The 10,692-nt window shown below is 40.8% G+C and overlaps 1 protein-coding gene across 2 annotated transcripts in view; it reads left to right on the plus strand.

The window, feature by feature from the left end:
* Positions 1-3,702: 3,702 nt before the first annotated feature.
* The window catches only part of CAPSL (calcyphosine-like), a 28,989-nt gene continuing 21,999 nt past the window's right edge, over positions 3,703-10,692 (plus strand). The window contains exon 1 of one of the 2 annotated variants that reach the window (XM_008574786.1): positions 3,703-3,829. The gene's annotated coding sequence lies outside the window, so the exon portion shown is untranslated. The other variant, XM_008574787.1, reaches the window with a different exon arrangement.

Here is a 10,692-nt window from a genome sequence, read left to right on the forward strand (position 1 = left end):
TCTCTGCTGACTTACTTGGCCTTTGTTGTCTCGGGCTGCTCGCTCGAACCCGCAGCAGGGCTTAGGCTCTCTCAGGAGTCTTCTTTTGTGTCGGCCCTAAAACCTCGAACATGTTGTTGCTTGTTTGTCGTTGTAGGTTCGTTGTTGAAAGATTTATTCGTTTTTTGTTGCTCTTGGAAATGCAAATAGTACTCTGGTATCACAGCGCACACTTCTCAGGGTCGCACTGTCTCCTGGCATGGCCGCTCCACACCTGTCACCATCTTCTTGACTAAAATATTCTAAGGTATCGTGGTCATCCAGAACTTTGCCTTTTATAAACATTTGATTAGGAGTCCAATCGTAACATTTTCTATATCTTTTTTGCCACATCACACCATGGATGACCAGTGCCCTCTTTACCACTGGAAAGAATCATTAACATCTTAATTTATAATCCATCATATCAGAGAATCAATACCAGAAACTCACATCCAGTTTTCTGAACTGGATTTGGTAGAGAATATCCCTGTATGTGGTGAAATCTTTGGAATTATATTAGCTGCTAGTCACATAAACAAGCAAAAGCAAGCATAACCATTCCAGTGGTTTCGTTTGCTTTTTCTTTCTTTGACAAAGCCTGGAGGCAGAGTACAGAGGGCTTGTGTGTGGCTCCACCAAGTTGTGCATAGCTCCCTCTCTCCTGGTTTTGTTTGTTTGTTTTTAGTTTTGATCTCCTTTTCTGAATTACTACACCAAACTGCCTCTCTGGTATGGGTCTTATATAAAATATTTCACATTCGAATGACTGTGCTTTTGCATTCTCAGATGGAGTTAAATTCCTCCTTAGAAGTTTCAAATAAATAGCACCTGGTAGGTTAAACCATTGAGAAGAAAACATTAGCAACATGGGGTTGTCCTGGAAGAACCACAGTTTTTGATGTTTATTTCTGGAGTTGTAAAACATATCTTAAAACAAATCAAATGAAAAGATGAAGCAGCTACTATGTATACTCCTGCAAGGAAGAGGTAAGGGCTCAATCCCTTGCCAAATCCAGGAAAGTATTCTCCTGGTAGTCTGTAGAGCCAGGTACCTGGTGTCTACCCAGTTCTGTGAGTTCTCTTGATGCAAGGATATTGCACACAGCCACAATCATGTCATATGCAAAAGTGCATGTGTGCCATATAAGGTTTTATTTCTACAATTCATATGAAGCCTCTTGAACCAGTTCTGGTAATAGTTCGTTGAGGGTCGGAAGTGAGCCCTTTTTGTACTATCTTTGAAATGAAAAGCTCAGATTTCACTCCCCTCATGGCCAACACAGGGACCTAGAGATGAAGCTCCCTGGCTGGTAGCTCCCTTTCTCCCACTCCCTGTACATTGTCTTCTCCTAACACTTTGTAACTCAATTGAGGCCAACTCTGTGCCAGGTGTTTCCCCAGGTCACACCCCCATCCCTAAGATCTGATCCATATCAGCCACTGAGCTAGAATGATGCCTCCAGTCTGTGGGCAAGATGTGTTTTTAAGTGTCTTTCTAGTTGGATAACTTAAAATTTAGCATTTGTGAATTATTGTTGAATTTGAATATAATGAAAAATATGAATATATTTAAATTTTCCAGAGTAGTGGAGCTGGTATGAGCTGGTACAGTTTGAAGAGGGAGGAGGGATGTATGTGCAAGAAGCAGAGCAATTTCCTGGGGAAACAGAGGACTGATGATAAACAGCCTAAAGTTAGGGATCGAGTTCACATACTTAGACCCAATCTAAGTTTATTTTGTGAATGAGATCTGGGGCCTTTTCATAATTATATATATGGAATTACATTACACATATGACTGAAAAATTGTAAACACAGGCAAAATATTTAATTTGTTGAGCTTTAAATGCTTATATATGAAACGTGATGCACACTAAGGCTTTACATATGAGATACATATATTTAAATGCATGTTTAAGATCCCCAAATGAAGTTCGATATGTCATTTATGTTTCTTTACATTATGTAGTTATTCTTCTGCTTATATATTTCTACATTACAACCAGCCACAACCACATATTGGTTTTGTGTGCCTCTGTACTCTAAATGCTCTGTAGATGTGATTTCCCCCCACATCAATCTTCTGTTCTTTCATTTGTCACATCTTAGATTTAGGTCTTTGTGAAATGGCTATGTTATTTATTTAAATGTCACTAATTAGCCACATAAAAGAAAGTAAAAGTAGTACTTGGTGTCTTAGGCAAAGTACTACTTAGTACAAGGAAGTAGCTATTTCTGAAAAGCAGATATCATATTTTAAATGTCCTCAATATAAATGCATTTTACCAAGTTCAACAATTTGATTTGATCCATCTTGATTGATTTCATGTTTGTACAAGGTGCTGTGCTGGGCACTTTGGAAGATGGAAGGATGAATCCGACTCTCTCCAGGTCCTCTAAGAGCTCTTGGTTGGCTTTCCACAGTCTAACTGAGTAATTGAAAGGTGGATTTATCTGTTGTTGGTGGTGCATATTGTCCAAGTGGATGTTCCTTAACAGCTCATTAGTTTAGCTTTGTAATTTCACTTAGTGAAAGTGAAATGACACAGCTCAATACCACCAGATTAGCTGTAGCAAGGAGGATTGTTTTTGGATGAAATGGTTCATGCCCTGTGGAGAAAGCACTCAGCACTATGTTGGGGTGGAGGTGGGAAGCATCCCTGCCAGAGCTGGCACTTTCTTGTTACTTGGTAGATGTCATGAACCACAGGCAGGGGCTTTCTGGAAATAACATTTAACCCAAACAGAAAGACAAAGGAGATATTTTGGGATAAGTGGCCTCTTCTTGCCCCTCAGATTATACTCTATCAGAAATTCGCTCAACCAGTGTCAGTGTTCATTAAAATTCACAGAGAACATCATCCCCTTGACCTTGAAGACAAGTCTGAGAAGTTGACAAGAAGATATGATGTGCACTTTAGAGATCTGAGAAATCAGTTACCACACTTGCCTGAGATTTACAAGGGTACTTCAAAAAGTTGATGGAAAAATTGAATTAAAAGATAATACAAATCCTTCCGTGAACTTTTTGAAGATACTTTGTGATGTAAGATGCAGAACAGAAAGTGGAACTCAGGTCTTCATAGTTGTAGTTGTGGGTTCTTTGTCTTACTCCATAATGGAAGGGAGCATAGGGCAGGGGATGGCAAGGGTAGCGTGGATGTCACAGCTGCACAACAAAAGAGATCATGATTTAGATATTTTTCTCTAAACAAGGCCACTAGATCGCTTCTTCTCCAGCAAACTATTTGCCAAGGATCATGTGTAATAAAGAGTAGTGAAAGGTAAAGAAAAGAGAATAGAGGAGAAGAAACTAAGGATGGAAACAGCAGAAATGGCGTCCTATAAGCATGTGAACGCAGAGGAGGAGGGAGGACACCGAATCACCTCTAATTACACCTGCATGCTCCTCTAGTTACGCCTGCCTGTGGTTTTATGTCTCACCTGGTAATAAGGCACCCTAGCAGTAAACCTTCTGGAGACAAAAGAAAGGCAGAAGGGCCACCTGAAAGAAGTAAGACAATTTGCTGAATACGACCTTATAAAACACAGGGGGCATATTTTGGTGCTGTTCTAGAAACCAAACAAATGCCAGCAAAACTCCATCTGGCTTCTCTCCCAGGGCAAACAGCTTGGGCTTGCACTGTCACCAGGATTCCTAGGCAACAGGAGTGTAAACTTGAGAAAAGGCAGGGCCAGAATAGGGATTGACAATAAGCTGAGCCAACCAGGCTGTGAGTGTGCAGCAGTGATCCCAGGCCATCCAATTAGCACTGAGAGGGTGGACCAGGACATCTGAGGACGAAAGGCAAGAGGGAGGAGAAGGCGTGGGAGGGGACCGGTTTTCCCAGGTGCGGGAGAGAGCGTCCATAGTTTCAGTTCGAAGCAACTGGTGGCAACGGGTTAGCATTTAAGGTAAATCAGTGTTTTTATCTATTCTTCTGAGTTGATCACTTTTGTTTTGATTTAGCTACGAAAAGGAGACAATAGATGTTTCTCTTTAAAAAGAAAACCTAAAAGTTGATGAGAGTTCTTCGGCTGGAGAAGCTATCACTAGGCTGTCAGTCCATGGAAGAAGAGTTTGGTAATGGGAGAGGCTTTTGTAATTTTTGCAAAGAGATGCTCAGATAAAAATGTAGAAAAATAAATTTTATTTGATAAGGAGGGAGGAAATAAACATTATTGAGCATCACTATGGACTGGGTGCTCGAGTGTGACATGTTTGGGTGAACTGCCACAGCTACCCTGATGATCACTGATAAAACTGAACTTCAGGGAGGTTCGACGTCTCTGTCACAAAGCAAGGAAAAGATCGAACTTTCATTCAGACCTTGCTTTTTCTGATATTCAAGGGTTGTGCCATTTCTGCCATACCCAGCTGAACTGGTGACTTAGAATCAGAATAAAAATCAGAATTGTTGTTAAAGTGTACGGACACAGCTTGTTCAAAATTGTATCAGAATTGATTTGATTAATCATAAGTTGGGATGGACCTTAGTCAATGGCAACACCATTTACCCAGGTGTCCACCCCCTTGACTTCAGTGTAAACCATACTAAATGATAAAATTCTTTCCTGTTTATAGAGCTCTTATTTCTTCCACAAAATCTTAAACCTACAGAAATGTTTTCATTTTGTTATTATGAGCTTTAAATATTGAGATTTAAATTGCAGGCATTCATTTGTCTTTGTATTCTGATAGGAATTATTTAATAACTATAGCAATTGTCAATTCTAATCGCAATCTCATAGCATCATGCTAAGTGATGATGATATGATGGTAAGAAACACAAAGGACACAGCCCTTGCTCTTAAGGACCTTATAGTTTAGCAAGGATGCAGTTCTGAAAACAAAGAATTACATCATGGTGCAAAGTGGATGCTGTTTTGCTTTTCACAGGGATATACAGAACAAGATGCAAGCTGTTTTGCTCTGGTGGGATGGTTACATGAGGCTTTAATGTAATGATTACCCAAGGATGGGTAGGAGTTTTCTAGGCCAAAAAGGGAGGGAAGATGTTTCTGAAAGTGCAACTGCATGTACAAAGGCACAGAGATACGGGACGCCCTGGTGTGTTTGGGAAATGCGAGTGAGTACAGATACAGAATGGTTTTTGAGGGGGTGGGGAATTAGTAGAAACAAGGCTGCGGACATAGAAAGGGCCAGTGCATGCATCCAATGCTGAGATTGTTCACTTTACCTGTAGACAATGGGGAGCCACCAAAGGGTTTCAAAGTCGAGTGTGAAGTTGAGGTTTCTATTTTATAGAAATTGTTCTGACAGATGTCTGAGGGAAGGATTGGAGGGGGAGACAGTTCCAAGGTGGAAATGAGAGGTGACCAGGTCCTAGACTGAGTCAGTATCCATGGCAACAGAAGGGAGGGAACAGAGATGCAGGACGTGTCAAGGGAGTGCGACTCTATGAGACTCAGCTGGTGATTGGATGTAGAGGGTGAGGAGGAGTCTAGGATCATGTTCAGTTAATGGTCCAGGTAACAGGTGGTGCTGTTTCTTGACGCAAGGAATAAGGAGGAAAGATCATGAGTTTGGTTCTAGAACATTAAACTTGAAATGTCTGTAGGTCATCTGAGTGTACATATTTTGTGGGAAATTTTGAAATCTGGCTCTGAAGCTCAGGAGAGTGAGTGGCTTGGAGTAAAGATTTGAGAGTCATCACTGTGTCAGTGGACGTGGTCGAGGTCGCCATGGGAGAGCAGGGAGAGTGAGAAGAGAATGAAAAACTGAAGCCTGGGAAACAGAAGCTTTTCAGAAGCAGGCAAAAGACAAGGAAGAATCAAAATAGAACAGACCCATGAGGAAGGAGGAGAGACAGAGAAAACAAGATTCATAGACCCTGAGAGAAAGGAGTTTCAAAAGGAAGAATGGTCCATAGTGTCTGCTGTTGGGAGGAGTGAACTAGAGACTAAGAATAATGGTCGAAGTTGGCAATCAGGTTAGCAAAGACTTACTGAGAGTATGTTCATTGGTGTGACAAATGGAGACCAGCATGCAAAAATGGGAAAACTGGAGACTCTTTCAAGGAGTTTGACTTTGACAAGTGATAGCTAGAGGGAGTCCAGGATTGCAGGGCCACAGTGGATACACGAACTAAAGGGAGGAGCTGGTTGGGAGAAGGAAAAGGGTGTACATGAGGACCCGAGGGGGGTTGGGGCCCAAGGGGTTGCAGGGGAAGAGGTTATCCTTCAATGGGTGGAAGTTCAGCACTCCCGCAGGGTGAGGGAGGACAAAGTCAGGATGGTCTCAGAGATCGGTACCTTTACAGATTTGGAGGACGGTGGTGTGAGTTTGTTCCTATCTGGTGGCTCGTTTCGTCTGTGACTTTCAACACAAGGTATGGAGGACAACGGCAAAGGTTTGAATTAGCCTCTGAGAAGATTGGAAGAATAATCTGATCAGCATCATATAGAAATAAAGAAATAAGAATAAGAAATAAGCTGATCTGAATGTGTTTACATTCTTACGTTCTGAATGACTCTATTTCTTCTGCCTGTGGTGGCAGAAACTGCAAGTTGTCTGCTCAATAGCCAGTTTCCTTTTCTGTTTAAACAGGACCTGGGGGGTGATGAAGTACGCAGCCAAAAATTAGGTTTTCTAGCTGCCTTTACATGAGTGGCCAGTGAGCTTTAAGTGGAAGGACTTGGGCGAGTCTTCTGGGAACCAGTTTAAAGGGGACCGATTTACTTGGAAGTGCATTCTTCTTGCCTTTTGTCTCCTTTTCTTTTCTGCTGCTTGGAATGTGCATGTTGGCTGGAGCTGCTATGGTTCTTATGTACCTCCAGGCAACTTTGAGAAAAATAAAACATGAGAGGGTAGAAAGATAGTAGTGTCTTGGGACATTGATGACAACTTGAATTGCCTTCAGACTTTTTTTTTTTCGCAGTGAACAGAGTTCAGAAATATATGCATGCATACATGCATATGCGCAGACATACATACAAATATACATACACATAAATATATAGAGAGACATACGTATCTGTTTTAGCCCATTTCTGTTCCTTATAGCAGAATACCTGAGACTGGGTCATTTACAAAGAAACAGAATTTATTTCAGAGGCCGGGAAGTCCATGGTCCAGGGGGCACATCTCGTGTGGGCCTCCTTCTTGGTGGTAACTCTCTGCAGTGACAGAGTGTATCACATTGCAAGAATTACAAGAGTGAGAGGCCTAACCTTTTCACTTGCTTTCTTTATAAAGCCATCAGAATCATGCCCATGACAACCAATTAAACCATTACCCCATTATTTCATGAATGGATCAACATATTCACAAGGGCACAGTCCTCACAAACTAATCACCTCTTAAAGGCCTCATGTTTCAAATACCATAATCAGATTTTTCTACCTCTTATCACTGTTAACAGTAAGGATCAAGTTTCCAATACACAAACTTTTGGGGGGCACATTCAACCCATAGCAATATACATATACACATATGCATGCATTTATGTATTCATATTTTAGAAATCATGAATTTATACCAATATCTTTAATTCAATCCATTCACACAGGGTTCTTCCTTGCCTTCCTTCATTCCCCAATTATATGTCCCTTCTTCCACAGTGTGTTCACAGTGTGAACCCTGGCTCTTAACAACATTAACCCTTGTACTCATTTGCTCACTCTCTTTTTTAATTGAAACATGATTGTACATATCTATGGGGTACAGAGTTGAATATCAATACCTGTGTGCAATATGGGATGCTCAAATCAGGATAATTAGTATATTCAACATTTCACAATGTAATTATCTTTTTGAGGCTCTTTACCAATTTCTTGCTAGCCCTCCTCCCCCTTTTCCACCTCTGGTGGCCTCAGTTCTGTTCTCTCCTTTTGCAAGTTCAACAAATTATTGTGATGGTTGTGTCTTTCTTCAGACTTCTTTTACATGAGAGGAAACTAAACCTCTATCATTTTCAGAGACAATGGCCTGTTTCTGTTATAAGCAGCTGAACACAATTCATAAATGACATGCAAACCTACACTGATGTTGGCACTATGACATTGAATTTCTATTTATTAACACTTCTTGGCTTTCTGCAAGTATAAGTTAAGAGCATCTAGGATGCAAATAATTGGCTGGATTTCTAAGTGGCTATAAAATAAACATTAGTCAAGTGACTTCAAGAGAAGCATTCTAAGTGACAGTAAATAGTTACTAAGTAAGTGATTTTGCTGATTAGTGGCTGCAAAAGGGCAAATGTTAGCCAGAGGTGTGGTTTTACCTGCATCTGAAAGGGTATTGGAAAATGTACTAGTGGGGCCCTGTCCTTGCAGTGGGTTTGAAATTACTGCCTGAGGTCAAGGCTTCATGGCACCTGAAAGAGGGAATATTCAGAAATTACCTGGTTGGTTCTAACAGCATAGTCATTGAAACCAGGGATTTTGGAAACAAAAGCTTTAGTTTTCTTTTGTTTTGGTTTTATTTATATACTTTTTGTCCTTTTTTTTTTTTTTTTTTTGAGACCGACCAAACCGCACTCACCCAGTGAGCGCTGTGAGCACACCAGTCATCCCTATATAGGATCCGAACCCGTGGCAGGAGCGCTCCTGCGCTCCCAGCGCTGCACCCTCCCGAGTGCGCCACGGGGTCGGCCCTTTATTTATATATTTATTTAGCTTTTTATACACAAATCCAGCTAAATCTTTGCTTACCTTTGTATAGTTTAGATATATTCTTACTCTGTTTATTTAAGATCTTGCTTCTGGCAGACTCACCTGACTCAGAATAGACCGCAATTAATTTCCTGGTAAAAACCCCAGAGACTCAAGGCACAGCAGAGGGGAAGAGCTAGATGGTGAAAGAGACAGCAAGGAGGTGCTATTAAGAGAGTTCCTGCCACTGACATTCCCAGTGGACAAGGACTCTGTAAACCTGGGGCCTCTGGGCTTTATTAAACCTTGGTTTTCACCACATTGTGTTAGTTACATGAGTCCTTGAATATCATGCTAAACAGTTTTTCTCACTCTCTTTCATAGTCAAGTGCTGGAGTTGCTGCTAATTGATGATGAAATTCTATTGAGAGAAGAGGTTATAATGGAATGACTTTCTCTCTCCTCTTAATTCTCAGGGGGAGCTAAGTCTCTCCTCATACAGCATTGCTAGTTATTTTACCTAGGTAAAGGTCAATATCTAGGTTCATTCTAAACACTGCAGGAACAAGCTTTTGCCAATCATATCAGTTAGGAATACATTTGGCTGCAAGTAACAGAAGACCTGACCAACAATGGGTTAAACAAATAATATAAAAGGACATGTTTCTAACATGACAGGAGTGTGGAGTCAGGAAGTTTTTGACATTGATCAGTGATGCTAGGGCTATAGGTTGGTATGGCTGTAATTCCCTTGGCTCTTTCCTCATAATTGCATAGAGGCTGCAACTGCTCTAGACATCATATTCTCACTCAAGGCAAGAGAAAGATGAAAGAGATGGGAGAGCTATCCCAGAGCTCTCAGTACTTTCCTTTGGGTCTCTTTGACCAGAACTGGTTCCCATGGCCACTCTGCTGAAAATGGAATGCAGCAGAGAAAAAGGGGAGGGGAGCGACACTTGAATCAGCCAGTTGGCAGGCAGTGCCTGGAAAATCATCTGTCATTCAGATCCTTGGCTGTGTCATTGATTGCCATTGTGCAGCATGTGTTAGGTGTCTAATAAACATTTGTTAAATACAGGACCAAGACAAGGGTGAGGCAAGGCTGGTGCCCAGGGCACACTGTTTAAGGAGGCACTCACTCTCAGGCTTGGGCAAATGTAGGGCTGACATTTGCTCAGTCCCGATATTGAGTGCCTCCTTAAATATTTCACCTTAACTTACCTCACCCTAGTTCCAGCGCTGGTTGAATAAATAAGATGAAATATCAAGGTGTATGAAGTTAACATGCTATAACAATAATATTTATGAAAGATTGTTTTCAAAATGTGCTGTATTACCAACATTAAAATAAGGACTTAATTCACACCGCAAAGATCACTAGAAGGAATAAAAGACAAGGATTTAGCAGAAATGGACTCTAGGGAAACCTGCCCATTGAGAGTGGCCACAACATAAATTTTAAACATTTTGAGAGAATGTGTTTTGGTGTGGAGAAAATTGGTAAGGTGCCAGACTACATCGTAGTTCACACTATGCCTATGTCACTTAAGCAAAGATTAAATACTGTCATAACTGTAAGGGGTACATGGAAGTTGGAAATCCAAACAAAAATGGATGTTTTATATATTTACCCATTGCAGATATATTTTTAAAAAGAATTTGTAGAAAAATAGTAATTAGTAAATGGTATGAAAGATAATCAGTACAGGAGTTTTGAGTTTAATAAAAAAAATCCCACACATCACTTTGTTAAAACAAACAAAAAAATCTACTGCTGCAAGAGGAAGAGATTAAGTAAAATTGTTCATCTCAACCAGGAGTTTACACTTAGCCTTAAAGTTCTGAAAACCCAAGCAAAGATCTGAGCTGGGAGAGAGGGGTCGTGGTAAGGACTCAGGAGTAGCCTGCTGTCCCCCTACCATCTGTTGCAGTGGAATCCTACCAGCGCTCCAATGCAATCTTTCCCCTGAAGCTTTTCCTTTCCCTCATCTTATTTCATGGACCTCTGAATCCCCGCAGCTATTTTTTTTTTTCGTTAAATTTTTATTTTGTCAA

Source organism: Galeopterus variegatus, unplaced genomic scaffold (assembly GCF_000696425.1).
Source record: "Galeopterus variegatus unplaced genomic scaffold, G_variegatus-3.0.2 Scaffold1104, whole genome shotgun sequence".
In the NCBI taxonomy this organism is placed as follows: Eukaryota; Metazoa; Chordata; class Mammalia; order Dermoptera; family Cynocephalidae; genus Galeopterus; species Galeopterus variegatus.